Below are 15,832 nucleotides of genomic sequence, written 5' to 3' on the forward strand. Positions count from 1 at the left end.
TTTGTCTGTTATTTTATTTTAAAAGTAAACAGTTGTCAAGGTTCCTTGCAACAATCATTCTTCCTGAAGGCATTTTAAATCTTTCAGTAATGGTACATTGTCATGTATTGCCCCAAGTACTGGCACTGGTGACAACAAGAAAAAGAGCTATAACAAAAGGGAAAAGCATCTCTAGATTGTTATATTCACCAGTATAATATGAGATCACACAGACCTCCTTCTTCCCCTCTACTCAGGCACTGACGAGGCCACATCTGAAATGCTGGACTCCCCAGTACATACAGACACTGGAGAGAAAACAAATCGCCATGAAGATGATTAATGGACTAGAGCATTTCTCATATACGGAAAGGCTGAGAGAGCTGGGACTTTCATCCTGGAATACAAAAATTAAAGGGAAATCTTATCTATGTGCCTTAATACCTATGATAAGAGTAAAAAAAAAAAATTAGACTTTTCTTGTTGTGCCCATCAAGCAAATGACATAGATTGGAACATAAAAAATTCTGTTTAAACATGGAAAAAATCACAGAATCACAAAATTGTAACTGCTAGAAAGGGACCTCCCGAGATCATCGAGTCCAACAGCCTTGCAAAGCAGGCCCCCTACAGCTGGGTGCACAGGTAGGCATCCATGAGGGTCTTGAATATCTCCAGAGATGGAGAATCCACAACCTCTCTGGGCAGCTTGTTCCAGTGGTCCATCACCCTTACTGTAAAGTTCTTATGCATATTTGTGCAGAAATTCCTATGCTGCAGTTTCTGGCCATTTCCCCTTGTCCTACTGCCACAAATGTTACTATGAAGGTGACTGAACAAGCTGCCAGAATGGTTGTTTTTAACTTTGAAGTATACTCAAAATCCAACTGGACATGGTCCTGATCTCCAGGTAATTCTGATTTGAACAGGGGTTTTGACAACGGTCTCATCTGACGTTAGGAATTCTACAACTCTGTGACTAGGTAGATGAAAACATAGCCCAAAATAACATACTAGTTAGATAAGGAGAACCTAGAACTTGATGGAAATATGAGCCCCAGAAGCAAGGGCACCTTGTATAAAAGCTCTGCTGAGAGAAATAATAAAACTGAGTTTTAAAAAGCTACTTGGATCTCAAAGAGGAAAAAAGAACCTGAATGTCATCAATCCTGCGCAGCTCTAGGAATCAGGTGTTAGACAGAATAGCATACTACTAAAGAGCAACTGGTGACTAAACAGAAAGGGACCCTAAGAGGCTGAGCAGGATCAAAGCACAGCTACTGCACATCCAATTCTGCACACCACCTAAATATGGTGTGGAGTTTTGGACCAAAGTTTACAAATTTTCTATTATTGCAATTTGGATATTTTTATTAGCATTATTATTTAATTAGTAATGATTAAAAGAAAGCTAACAGTACTAATGTCTGGATGTCATCCACTCTAACACCTCCTGCTCAAACAGAGCAGACAGGATCACGTACAGATAAATTTTAAAGATATCCAAGAAGGAAAAACAATCTCTCTGGGTATTCTCCGACAGTGTTTCACAAACTACCTGTAAAGAAGTGAATCCTGAAGATCAGGTAGAACACTCTGTGTTCCAGTCTGTGCCTATTGCTTCTTGTTCTGCTGCTAAACACCAATCAAAAGAACCCAGTTCCACTCCTTCTGCATTCTCCCTTCAGGTATTCATCAACACTGAAAAACAGATGCCTCTCCTTCTACAGACTAAACAGTCACAGCGCTCTCAACTTGTCCTCATAGGTGAACTGCTACAGACCACTGAGCATCCTGTTGGCTCTGCACTGGACTCCTTTTAGTATGTCCATGTATGTCCTTATTTCTCTTACTGTTGGGTTAAGGGAACCCAAACTAGACATCCAGGTATGACCTCACCAGGGCTGAGTAGAGGGGAAGAATGACTTCCCTTGATCTGCTGGCAACACTTTACATAGTGCAGCCAAGAACTGTTAGCCTTCATACTGCAAGGGCACATTGCTGACTCATGTCCAAACAGGACCTCCAGTGCTTTTTCTGTAAAGATGCTTTCCAGACAGTCCACTGTCTGTAACAAAGAGTTCTTCCTCACCAGGTTTAAGACATTTCTTCTGCATGAAGTACATAACAGAACATCTCTCCAGTCTGCTGTTTTCACTCTCAGTGACCTGGTGAATCATCCACTTCCATCCAGTTTTGTATCATATGCAAACTTCCTGAGATTACACTCTGCCTCATTATCTAAGTCATTGGCAAAGATGGTAAACAGGGCTAGACCCACTATTAACCTGTGGAGTACTCTATTCATCACTAACCTCTACTGATCACTGCCCTGTGGACATACCATTCAGCCAGTTTTTTATTTACCTCACTGCTTGCCCATCCAGCTTATGTTTCTCTATGAGGACTTTATGGGGGACAGTATCTAAGACCCTAATGAAGTTCAGAAAGAGAATACTCACTGCTCCCCTTCATCTGTCAAACTGGTCATTTTATTGTAGAAACTTATCAGTTTGGTAAAGCAACGTTTTCTCCATATTAAATTCACATGGACTATTCCTGATGTTTTTTTTTTGGTTTTTTTTTTCTTGAAAAAGAAAATGGTTTCTTGAATTAGGTATTCCAACATTTTTAGTTCTATCAAGACGAGAACAAGCTCCAAGAACTTTATTTTATGAACAGGCTCCCAGATAATATATGAGCATATATTAGCCTGTTAATATTTTGCTTTCCTGTGGCTGTTATATTAAACTTAACATAGCTGGATGGAACTTATCAAGGAAATAAAAAGGAAAGTAAATCAATAGGCATAAAATGCTACAATTTAAACCTCATAAGCAAAGAGCTATTACTCATCTTTAGAATATATAATTTGCACTGAATAAAAATACAGCTTCCAGATACATAGATACACTCAGGGCTACAGATAACAAGCTAGTAATGACTATTTTCAAAATACATCATCCAAAATACTTACAATCCCATTACAATGTCCTAACCCAAAACCAGAAGTAAAAGGTAGATAGTTGAAGAACAACTTAAGAGACAAAATAAATTTGGTAAAGATTACTCCAGAAATCATTTGGCAAGGAGGTATAGTTAAACGGGTGACCATTCTAAAAAGAGCAGCAACAGAAAAATATTTAGTTCAAGAAAAAATTGTTCTGCAAAACATCACACTAGTACTAAAATCAAAGGCAGGAGATCTCCGCTGCTTCTAAACAGCCTGAATGATGATTATTTTATTTAATCAAAGCAGTCTTGATTGGAGTTTCAGAATAATTCTACTGCTGCTATTGTCTTTTTGATAATAAACAATTCTTGAATTGACTATATTTGTAATATAGGGTCATGAAAAATATCTCCATGCATGTCCCTGAATTACATGCAAACACAAGTGAAGCTGATTCTTGGAATGATTCTACAAAGAAAAAATCTAGAAAATATGCATTCTTCTACAAATACAGCCACACATGCAATTATAGAGAAGGTTCAGGGGAGACTTTATCACTCCCTACAACTACCTGAAGGGAGGTTGTAGTGAGCTGGCAGTCAGCCTCTTCTCTCGTGCAACTAGTGATTGGACTAGAGTGAACGACTTAAGTTGTGCCAGGGGAGATTCTGGTTGGATGTTAGGAAATACTGCTTCTCTGAAAGTGTGGTCAGGTGCTGGAATGAGCTGCACAGCATTGTGTTGGAGTCATCAAACCTGGACTTGTTCAACGAATGTTTGGACGTTGTGTTCAGGGACATAGTTTAGTAGAAACTACTGGTGATGAGTGGATGGTTGGACTGGGTAATCTTGTAGGTCTTTCCCAACCTTGGTGATTCTATGATTTTACGGTTCTATGATACTCCTAGCAGTACGAAAACAGATATTGGCTGGGCATTGTATTCGAAGTCCAAAGTATACTCAGTACAGTGGAAGCCATTCCACTGTTATAATTTCACAGTATCATAAAATATCTCATCTAGTTGGTGGGGACCCACAGGAGTCATCAAGTTTAACACTTGGCTCCACACAGAACCAACCAGAATTTAACTACAGCAACTATTACCAACAGAGAAGTGTTAATCTCTAAAACATTCAAGTAGCTCTTCCAGAAAACAGTATCTTAAATTGGAGTCACACAGCAGTATACCTGTTCACAAATACAGTATTTTCTGAAAAATTTGGGAATAGTCAAACTGTGTTCTGATCTATTGCATAGCATCAAAGTCCTGACTTCAGCAATTACACTATTTCATGTTCTATATGCAAAATGCACACAGTATCGCTACACAATCTCCCCACCACATCCAGTTTCATAGCTTATAATTCAGTAGCATTTGAATTAAGAGTTGAAACATGCTGCTGGAATACTGTGCCACCAATCCCTCATCATTTTCTTCATACTTCTATCAATTCTAAGTACACAACAAATATTGTCTTGTTAATGTCTGTAAATCTACATACACTGAAAGCTCACAAGTATTAAATGCAATATAAAGACTACAAATACTAAACATGTTCTTTTGTTCAATCTACGTTTCACAGAGCACCAGCTATTTTTCTTCACATACCCCAAAAAAAGTTTGTGTAACATGCAATTCCCAAAATTTCCTTTGCCTATATCCCTTGTACTTCAGCTATTATTTTCTAACATCTAGCTATTAAAAACAGTAAGCTTATGAGATCAGGGGGATTTAAAGTAGGAGAGGTGGAGAAATTAAACATTGGTGAAGGCTGTAATGAAAAAAAAATTAAAGCAAAAAGAAATAACAGTGCAAAATAAAACAACACAAAAATTAAAACGAAACATTTGTGTTTTTTCAAAGATAAGTATATCTCACAAGAACAAATTTCTACTGAGCAGAATTTAAAAAAACAAAATGGCTTGCTTTCCACCAATGACAGAAAGGGGCTATTCTGTGTTAAAATGAAATACAATTTTGTAAGAAATTGCTGCCCTTCAAAAACATAAACATGTAATTCATATATTGGCAGAATTTTGTTTCAGTTTTTAAGCACACGCTTAAGCAAAGTTGTTCTCTTGAGGTGATCTGAAGAACTTAGATGCCATTTTCAGAAAGCTCTGATGTCACAGGATATTCAAATTCCCCTAAGTTTCTCTGGGCCTACTGGAGTTATTCAGACAACAGATTTCTGTACCTATCACAACTGCTTACCTCTTCTCTTTGGAATTCCACATGTAAATAACTTTTTAGAAAGTGCAGAGGTTTGAAATCTCACTGAGCCATATTTTAACAAGAGAGAATTGCTCTCTACAAATGCGCTGCCATCTCAGGATTTTACAGGGCCACAGTTTTTTGAGTTTAATAACAAGTGAAAACTTTCAGCAAAATAAACTTTAGCTTCATATTCACAGTTTTCATATTGAGTCGAGAGGGAGGAAAAGGCAAAACTGCAATACATGTATGCATAGCTGAGGTCTGGCAGCTAACCAGTACAAGGCTGGTAGGAACTTTTCACAAAAACTGGTCTGCAAGTTTTCCATTTTCAGATCCATAATGTTGGCACTAAACAATTTCAATTAGAAATTAGGATCCTCTATGTGTTTTAACAGTAAGGGCTTTCTGCTGAGGCCTCAGTGCCATGACAGGTGCTTCCTAATTAAAAATATAGGCTGACACCCACCTTTAAGATTGCAAAGTAACAATGAAACAAAGAATGAAGTATAAAAGCTTCCTGCCTGAAGAAGGAATGCCAGGTTTTTATATGAAACACATTTTCATTTCAAACACAAAGCTAGAAATTATGAAACAGATATTTCCTAGGGGCTAAATGAATTGTTTAGCCCTTCCTATGAAAAAATATAACAGGCTGAGAACTTATTTGCTTTTAAAACATATTTATGATTATAGGTGAACACTTGGCACAATTACCTCAGAAATATTTGAGTAAAAAAAAAAGGAGTTAAGTTGTAATTTACTTCCACATTTTGTGCACAGATCTTTATTTACTTGAAGTATTTTGTTTCTCATTTAAATTTTCATACAGTGGCTATTGACAGATATTTCCAAGGTACTCTGCATGAATCATAGAATCATAGAATAGCTTAGGTTTGAAGGGATCTGAAAAATCACACAGTTCCAACTCTCTGCCGTGGGCAGGGCTGCCCAGGGCCCCATCCAACCTGGCGTTGAACAGCTCCAAGGATTTGGCATCCACTGCTTCTCTGGCTATCTGTGCCAACGCCTTACTGCTCTTAGGAAGCCCTAATGCTTTTCAGCAAAAGACAGGCACAAGTACAAGCTTAATGGAAAACAATTCTATTAGACTTACAGTGAAATAAACAACACATTACAGTTATGTAATACATCTGGAAACCCATTATTTTTTTTCATTCAAATATTGTTTTTTCCAAGAATTGCTTCCTCCATGGACTACCTTCAGTGTAACATAATAAATGACGGCAATCTTTACTTCCAATAAGCCATTTCAGCTTTAGGTCAATACAGAAATTAAAAAAGGTCTCACTGTGATTCCAGTACTTCAATTGCAGAGATAATGAGGAACATTATTACTGGGGAATACAACAGAACTATACAGGACTACTTAACAGTGTTAAATAGCTCAATCTATTACTAAAGTTTAATTAAATCAATGGACACCACAAACACACTCATTTTTTCTTCAGAAGTTGGAAAACTGTCTGAAAAATTATCTCTAAGCTCACTGCAACTTCCTGACATACATAATCACACTACAATTCCACAGTAATCAGACGAAACACCTACAAAGAACATCAGCATTGCTATGCACAAAGGCTGTGGAAAGATCTCCTTACCTGTGCTACTCCTGTAGAAAAACCAGTACTCTTGTACAAAACCAGTCCTATGGAAAGGATACAATTCAAGAGAGAACTCAGCACTACGTGCTGAGACCTCTGTCTGCGGAAGGAGCATCAGTGCTGAAAAGCCTGAAAGTAAGGAAATACGCAATATGATAGACAGCATCATCTCCCACATGATCAATCACAAAATTTTTGCTTCTAGTTCAATGGAAAACATGGGAAGTGTTTCCCAATAGCATCAATTCATTCACACTAAAGCTGCAGAACTTCACACCTATTACAAGTTTTTCGTAAGTATAGGCTTGGACCAGTACAGTTTCTGGCAAACTGAAGAAGTGTAAATAGATTTTAAGCAGTTTAATTTTCATTCAATTTTAAATATACATATATTTCAATCACCAGCTACTACAAGACAGTAAAGCCTACTCTCTCCAGCCACCAAGAAAATGAAAGTAGCAAATTACTTCTAGGCAGAGTATTTTCCTCCGCGTAGTAAAATAAATATATTAATAAAACGCAACACAACAAACCATTTACAGAATATTAATCTTCCCAGAACATTAGAAGAGCATAAATATTCAATTATGGACTATTTGGACAATTGGAAAAGGTCACCTTTTTAAGAGCACACTGGAGGAAACAGCAGCAAAATAACATCTAAAAAAGTTTTCCTTCGTGTTTTGATTTTTTGTTTACAAGCATGCATGCCTAATTTGTACTTGAGCTTTAAGGGTCTCAAGTTTAGCTTTTCTAAAATTATACTTAAGAGAAACTAGACCCTAAACACAAGATCAAATTTTGTTCCCTTTTGCCTACCTTTTCAGACACACACACACAAAGTAACATAACTGAAACATGAACATCACTGTGACAAACAGAACAAAGCAAACTGAACAAGTCACCTTTTTACCAATTCTTTTCACACTGCTTTTCATAATACTGGCTTTAAGTTGAAAGCTTTCAGTGGGAAGGGCTTCCACTCCATGCTGTGCTTTCAATATCCAGTTCAGTAAGAAAACTGCAAATGGAAGTGGCTGAAATTCATTTCAAAATTTCTCATGCTGTAATTTTCATTCTGTGTTGCCTACACAATGCAAACCAAATGTTGAAGGATTTATAATATCACTCTTTCATTCTAATCTATAATTCTAAACTCAGACTTTACATCTTTTTCATAGCAGGGTACCATAAGCTGTCGCTCTCATTTTTCAACCATATCTTACAGTATGTTTAGCTCTGACTTCTCAAACTGATTTCCACAGACACTAGAGGAAGATTTCAGAAGATATAACAGGTTAGAGAAAAATACTGATTTTTTTTTTTTTAAATACCTATTTTTTAAAGAAAGAAAGAAAATGAGATTCAGTTAACAGCCAAACATCAAGTAATGAATGTATCTGAGAAGCAGAAAAGGGTAAGGGTAACAGCTGACCCTCTGCTAGCCCTACTGATATACTGCAAATAAGGTTGTGTCTGCAAAATCTTCATCTATATTCACACAGCATTTTGTACATACAATAGTGTTGAGGCCAGGCATAGAAAAAAGCACCACGATACAAGAGAGATCACAGGCTGCTTAACTCAAAGTTCAACACAAATGCTCTAAAAAATTTGTGAGCTAGTGTTAAGTTTCAGGAATTAAGTATTATAGAGAATGGAAATTTCAATGACAGAAGTTTATAGGACCTGATTTTATTTTATTTTATTGTTATTTCATTTCATTTTTCTATCTGCTTATCAAAGGAATCTTTCATCACAGCCTTGTAAATCACAAGCCAGATCATTTTACTGACTGCAGATGGGTAAGTACTTGGGCAAAATGGTAGATCCCTGTTAATTACCAGTAGTTCTTTTCCTCTGATTTCCTTGCATTTTATTGTAATTTGACTTTAATTTAGAGCCAAATATTACTTGCTTGAATCAAATGTGAACTTTTGTTTTAGCATATTGAAAACAGCAACCCAACATTAAAAATCCTATCAGCTAAAAGTTAACCGTTCAGTACAACCTCCTTTTAAAAGCCTGTTTCATGTGCCCTTTTCCAATGTTTCTGTTTATAAGCAATTGTATTAACAAGAGTTTTAAGGACTCGTAAGGTATCTTACCATCAGATGATTTATGTCTATGTCCCTTGGATATATTTATATCCTTTGGAAAAAATGTACATCCAAATACCTTCTGATTTCTTTTTGATGTTTGCAAATGAAGCAACATGCCTGGATGATTATACAAATTAAAAAGATTAAATATACACTGTACTTTTACAAAACCAGGGAATGGCAAATACTTTACTTCTTTCAGTGTTGATTACCTTTTTGGGACCAGGCAATTAAGAAACATTCTCAACAAAACGTCTTCCTCTCCTCACTCCTTATCTCTCCCCTTCCAAACCAACATAAGGATTTTTTAAATCAGGTAATAGGGAATCAAAGGAAACAAAGCTCTGTAATCTTTTTTCCTCCACAAAATACTCTTCTTGTTTTAATTTTAAAACAACCCTTTCTAGTTCTTTAGGAACTGTCACCCCTTTGAGCATTTTTTTTAAATATTCTTTCATGTTTTGATAGTGATAGTGTCAGTTTAGAAACACAAGACATATTCCCCTAAAATGAAGCACAGTGCAACCCAAAGCAGGAAAATAACATGATTTTAATGCACAGTGAAGGCAGAAAAGGCTTTTCATGCAAAACATTAGCATTTAGTAATTCTTCTGCTGCACTGTCAAGCAAAGGAATGGTATTTTCATGTATTATTTCAAGCATTCATGACTGCATAGTGAAATGTGCTTTTTTATTAAAAGAGCAGGAAAGTTGTTTTAATCCCAATGTGTGTGGGGAGAATTCATGAATTATCATTTGATATCTTGAACAGAAGTTCCTCAAAAATAAAATTCAATTTGACCAAAATTAGTCTTGACAACACATAATAATGGACCGAGATCTGAGCAAAGGTTTCAGATAGTCACTGTAAACTAGGCACCTGGCTTTATCACTCAGGACGTTTACCCAGGAAGCTGTTACCTACAGCCCTACACAATCACATTCTCAGTATTAAACACATTGAGTTTTTCTGTTCCACCTTAATCCAGCTGCCTGAAATGTAATTCAGAAATATTTGAGAAGAAAGATGCATTTGTACACTGACTATTTGTACACTGAGCTACTCTTAGATATCCACACATGATCACTGGACTTCGTTCTTCACAACGCAGATCAGCCACACACAACTCATACAGCTGATAAATATTCTACAACTGTCAACAGTAACAAAGCTTGTGCATGGGGCCCTTGGTGACATGATGTCATTGGCAACTCTGCCCACAGCAGGAAGACTGGAACTAGATGATCAAATCTTTGACATTCTGTGATTCCATGAATTATTTGTTCAAGTTAGCTTCTAAAGAATTATATTGTTTATTCTCAGAAACTGTATTACACAATCAGAATTTCAATCGATAACAAGCACTTGTTCATGCATCAGCTTTCTCTAGAGCCATATTTCCAACTTCTCTTTTTGCAAACCACTAAAACAAAATCACTGAATCATAGAATTTGAGTTGGAAGGGACACCTGGAGACCATGCAGTCCAACTCCTGCAATGAACAGGGACACCTACAGCTAAATCAGACTGCTCAGAGCCTCATCCAGTCTGTCCTTGAGTGTCCCCAGGGACAAGGCATCCACTACATCTCTGGGCAACATGTCCTAGTCCCTCACCACCCTCACTGTAAAAAACTTCTTTCTTACATCTAATATAAATATCCCCTCTTTAAGTTTGAAATCATTTCGCCTTGTCCAGTCACAGCAAATCCTGCTAAAGAGCCTGTTCCCTTCCTTCCTATAGCCCCCTTTAGATACTGAAAGGCCACAATCAAATCACCTCAGAGCCTTCTGTTCTCCAGGCTGAACAGCTTCAGCTCTCTCAGCCTGTCCTTGTAGGAGAAGTGTTTCATCCCTTGGATCATTTCTGTGGCCCTACTCTGGATGCAGTCCAGCAGGTCCACATCTCTCCTGTACTGAGAACTCCACATCTGGACACAGTATTCCAGGCAAGGTCTCACCACAGTGCAGAGTAGAAGGGCAGGACTACCTCCCCCCACCTGCTGGATGTACTTCTTTTGAAGCAGTTCAGGACTCATTCTAAATGCTTGATTTTGCCTCTTATTTTAAATTCAGATGAGAAGATGTTGATATCAGACTAGTTTATGCAGTATAAATTAGCAACTACAAGGTCAGATCTGCTAAGGACTTTATCATCACTAGACTGAGAATTTCCTTTCTACATGACTTTCTACCTCAAGTAAATTCAAATCACTTAGTCATGGAGAAGTTCCTTATTCCTACACCATCACTCAAAAATAGTCAATTTTAATACATTTGTAGACATCAGCCAAGTGTTCTCCAGTGCTTTGGAAAAAGAAAAAAATTAACCATGATGATGAATCTAGAATTCTCCTATAGTGAGGAAGTTAAATTCATGCTTTCTGTAGAAATGCAATTATTTCTTTTAGGAAAACAGGAGGCCTAAGGTGGTTTCTTGCTGCTGTTATGTTATCAAGCGCTTTATCTGCCCATACAGAAGTTCCTGTTTAGTGTAATACCTTTCTTTCCAGATGCCCAATTACAAGAAAAGACTTTAAACTAGACTGATTCATACCAGGTTGCATCTGAATATGCTTAGAAACTCTTTCTTTTGTTCATTTTATAGTAGCAGTGAAGCCAGATCTCACAGAAAGATTCTGCTACATGCTTAGACTGGGATTTCTCCCAGGGCTTCTCATATTCAGAAGACAGTCAAAATCTGTTCTCTCTGTGCATATCTTTTGTATATTCTCTGAGCAAATGCAAAAATCAGTGCAGATCCCTCACTACATCAGGAGCTCCAAAATGAATTATTCAGTCTTAAGTGTCATGATTTCTTCTGTTAACGTTTGTTTGAAATGGGAAGATTTCTAAACTACAGCAACGCACAATAGCCATGACAGATATCTCTAGAACTTTCATTAAAGCTTCATTTGGTTTTCTTTCTCCATGCCAAAGAATGGTCTAAAATAAGTGTGTATGGGGGGGGGGGGGGCCCGGAAGGAAGAGGAAAGAAAAAAAGTGGTTCACCCATGTGATACTTTCCAGATGCTTTCCAGATGCTTCCAGAAAATAAAGGTCTACAACAGCTGGTATCTCAGATGTGCAGTATTCTTACAGTGAAATCTGTCACGGCATTGCTAGTTGGGAGATCTTTCTGCTTCCAAACAGAAGTCAGTGTACTGACTGCCAGCTATCTTTGAAACAGCCCCCAAAGACATCTCTTCTCATGAAGAACTAATGACTCTGACAGTCCAGCATGGCCCTCTCCACACTTGGCCCCATTATAACAATGCAGGCTGTAGGAAAATCCACTTGGAGTGGCCATGAGGAGTATTCTGAAGGACCGACTGCACCAACTGCCACCATTCACAGTATGCTGCTTACTAACACTCATAAGCAGGACTATCTTTCTCACGCATAGAGACTTTTTATCAAAGGTTCATTTGCAATGACAATTTAAGTATTCCTTTTATAAACTTCTGTGTACTTCAGTAAGCTTTCTGGACAAGAATATACCATGTCTCCTCTCAGATATAAAGTTGTTTTTCAGCACATGTGCACACTTCCTCTGGCAACAAACCCCTTCAATCACAAATTTTTGCTGGGATCCCTTTATTATCAGAAGTGCACCTATTGCTATCACATAAGGGTGAGAATTTTTCATAACCTAATCTGACACAGACAGCAAAGCTTTGTAATGCTGACTGTGGAATTAAGACACATACTTGGGAACACATAATGCTGTCTTCAGGCAGGTCCGTTCTGTAAGTGGGTTCAGTTCTATGGAGCAAGATGAGTTCTTTCCAAAGTCTGCTCTCTCACTCCAGAGAAGCCTGGAGCAGGGAAGCAGAACAGGAAGAGGTAGGAAGCAGATGCTTGTGGGCTATAATAAAAACCGGTGTGTGAAAAAATAAAATAAAATAAAATAAAATAAATAAAATAAAACAAAATAAAATAAAATAAAATAAAATAAAATAAAAACTGCCATTCCCCAGTGAATGTCTCAAGAAGAATTAAGCTTTCAAAGTACATTACATCCCCCTTTATTAGCACATTGCTGTCATGCACACACCTGGGCACAGTGAAGAAAATTTATGTGCTTCATCTTGTCAGACAGATGACTGAAGAGAGATGTAGTAAGTATACATAACCAAGAGACATGGAGAAGACTGGATAGGCATTGGCAGTATTCTGCTTCTTTCTAAACTAATATTACGAGTTTTTGAATAAGAATCATAGAAGATATCCTGAGCTGGAAGGGGTCCATAAGGATTACTGAGCCCAACTCCTGGCTCCATACAGGACTGACCAAAAATCAGACGCAATGTCTTAGAGCACTGTCCAAACATTTCTTGAACTCCACCAGCTCAGGGCCATGCCCTGTTCTGGGCTGACTGTTCCATGCCCACTGCCCTATGGTGCAGAACCTGCCCCTAACCTCCACCTGGCCCTCCCATGAATATGAGGAAATGAAAAACAAATGGTAGAATTTTCTCACACAAAGCACAGGTAAAATGAACATCTTCTGCCAGAAAATGCAGTAGATGGCCAAAAATGTTAGATAAGCTCATGGAAGAAGAATACAGTGAGAACTACTGAAAGGTCAGGAACTTCAGGTGGCTCAGGAAGCTTCTGAGACTGAAAGAGGTGGATGCTGAGAGCTGGTTACTGGAAGGAGGGAAGTTATTTTATGCCATTCTCACTCCTGAAGAATTGCTTTCAGAAGACAAAATGTTGTAGGATTAACAGTCATTCAGAATAACATGTTTTTTTTTCCTTTTCCTGTAGAAGAAATAAGGTACTGCTATATTTGCCAGACAAGATGATCATTTACTTTTCACTGAATGGAACTACACACTTAAATTATGCTTTCTGCCAAATACATAAAATATCTGTCCAAATATGGTTACATCAATGTTCTACACAAGCATCATAATTACCAGCATAAAGGAATCAGCCATGTTACATACATACGTACCAGACTGCAGAGCCAAGCCCCTCCGCACTGCTCACCCCCGCAGACCACGTTGGCATGCTGGCCAGGCGCTTAAGCATCTGCCTAAGGGCATCATCCCCGCCAACAACCTCACTTCATCCCACCACAAAGGCATACAAACACCACCTCTAGATGCAGCAGCTCCCCCGGTTTTGCTTCCTGGTTCTGTCTTTCCCGTAACTCTCATTAGACTGAGAATCTGATACATCTGGATCTAACAAATTACACTTGTGTTTCCTGCACAACTTTCAAGTGGAGAAGCCAGCTAATAAAAAATTCTTCCAGCTGTTGGGTGAAACATACAACATTCACAGCTGTTCAGTGCTGCATGTAGCGGGAGAATGTGTGTCTTACAGTGATTTCAACTGCAGAAAATACAAACGAAGAGCTGGTGCATTTTTGTTGTTCTTGTTAGGGGGAGTACTTTTGTTACTCTGAGTTTTTTTCACCAACTTGAGCACACACACCAGTGTTTCTGGTTAAAACAGCGGAATTATGCAAAAGAACTCCCTCTATGTTTTGAGTTAGTGTGATATCCCAAATGCAAGAAGAGGAAAAAGTCTGAAACTGGTGAGCACTGCAACATCTGCACAGCGTACAGGCAGAGTGCGAACTGGGAAGAAAGTCACTCACAGACTTCGCAGACGCTCCCAACAAACAGGACTCCACTCCTGCGGTGGAACTTTCTGGCAGCCGAATCCTATTCCTTACAAATATTCACAGCAAGGTTCAAAATTTATCAGTCTTCCCCAAAGACCTTGCAGAAAACAAGCAGCCATTCCCTCTGACAGCTGCGTCAGCCAACCACACACCTCCAGGCCGCCAACCGGCGACGGCCAGCCAGGCACGTGGCACTGCGGTACGTCAGCGCTACGGCTTTTCTTTTGGCACCGCCCGTCCCAGGGCCGCGCCGTGCCCCGCCGCCCCGCGCCCGCGCCGAGCTGCGCTCACGCAGCAGCAGCACCTTCAGCTCCTGCCGCGCGTCCCGCTTGTCGCGGCGCAGCTGCCGCTCGATCCCCGCGCTGATGGCGCTCCGCACGATTTTCTCTGGTCGGCCGACAGGCAGCAGCCGGCTGTGGCCCGCCGGCGGCAGGTGCCTCCGCCCGCTCGGTTCTGCGGCTACCGGGCGGGACGGTGTCCGTCCCTCTGCTGGCGGTACCTCTGCCTTCGGGCCAGGCTGAGAGCTGCTGGCGGGTTAAGGACTATCCCTCTGCTGGAGAGGGCGCGCGGTTTTTGTTGTGGGGTCTTGTGCAGTCAGCTGCACTTCTCTCCCTGCCGAACCTTGAGTTTAGCTTACAGATACCGGCCCGTGTTTTGTAAGGAGTGCAGCCTCGGGAGGTCCTTACATCCAGAAGTTTACTTGCCGTACCGCCCCGCCTACCCCCCCCCAGACCACTGCAGCGGCAATGAGCGGCACTGTCGCCAGGGCATCCGCCGCCTCTAAAAGTGGGAAACACCACTGAGTGCAGGACCGCTGTCATCGGCCCCTCGGAGGACGGGGAGCTGCAAACCAGCTTGTGGGCTACGGGCGTACAAGGGAGAGAGCGGCTGCGCTGAGCGCAGGCGCCGCGTGGACACCCCGTGGGACACCCCGTGCGTCCGGGAGCTCTGTTCACCTCGGCTCCTTCCGTGTGCGGCGCAGGGTGGTCTCACTCCGTAACACTGTGTCACACTGCACGTCCCAGGCTTGAGAGACTCATTCACGCGTTCACAGATAGTGGAGAGCGTGACATTTATGACTTTCTTGATACACACGATATCATACATATGGTATATTATATGGGACTCTTTTGCCCTATTGCAGATCTGCAAAATCAATATTTGATCTCTTTTCAACTTGACCGCAGGTAGATCTGCCTAGTTAGTTGAGGGATTTTTTTTGTAGGGAGGAAATATTAATGGGGAAGAAATGTTTATTGCACAAAAGCCAAACCTCTGATTTATAGTAACACTGATTATATGCTGAAATCATGCCA

The 15,832-nt window shown here is 39.7% G+C and overlaps 1 pseudogene; it reads right to left on the reverse strand.

Annotated features, from left to right (window-relative positions):
* The window catches only part of LOC122183426, a 61,832-nt pseudogene extending 46,209 nt beyond the window's left edge, over window positions 1-15,623 (reverse strand).
* Window positions 15,624-15,832: the final 209 nt, after the last annotated feature.

The sequence above is a fragment of the Lagopus leucura genome, unplaced genomic scaffold (genome assembly GCF_019238085.1).
Source record: "Lagopus leucura isolate 7727_CA_CO unplaced genomic scaffold, USGS_WTPT01 Super-Scaffold_100018, whole genome shotgun sequence".
Classification (NCBI taxonomy): domain Eukaryota; kingdom Metazoa; phylum Chordata; class Aves; order Galliformes; family Phasianidae; genus Lagopus; species Lagopus leucura.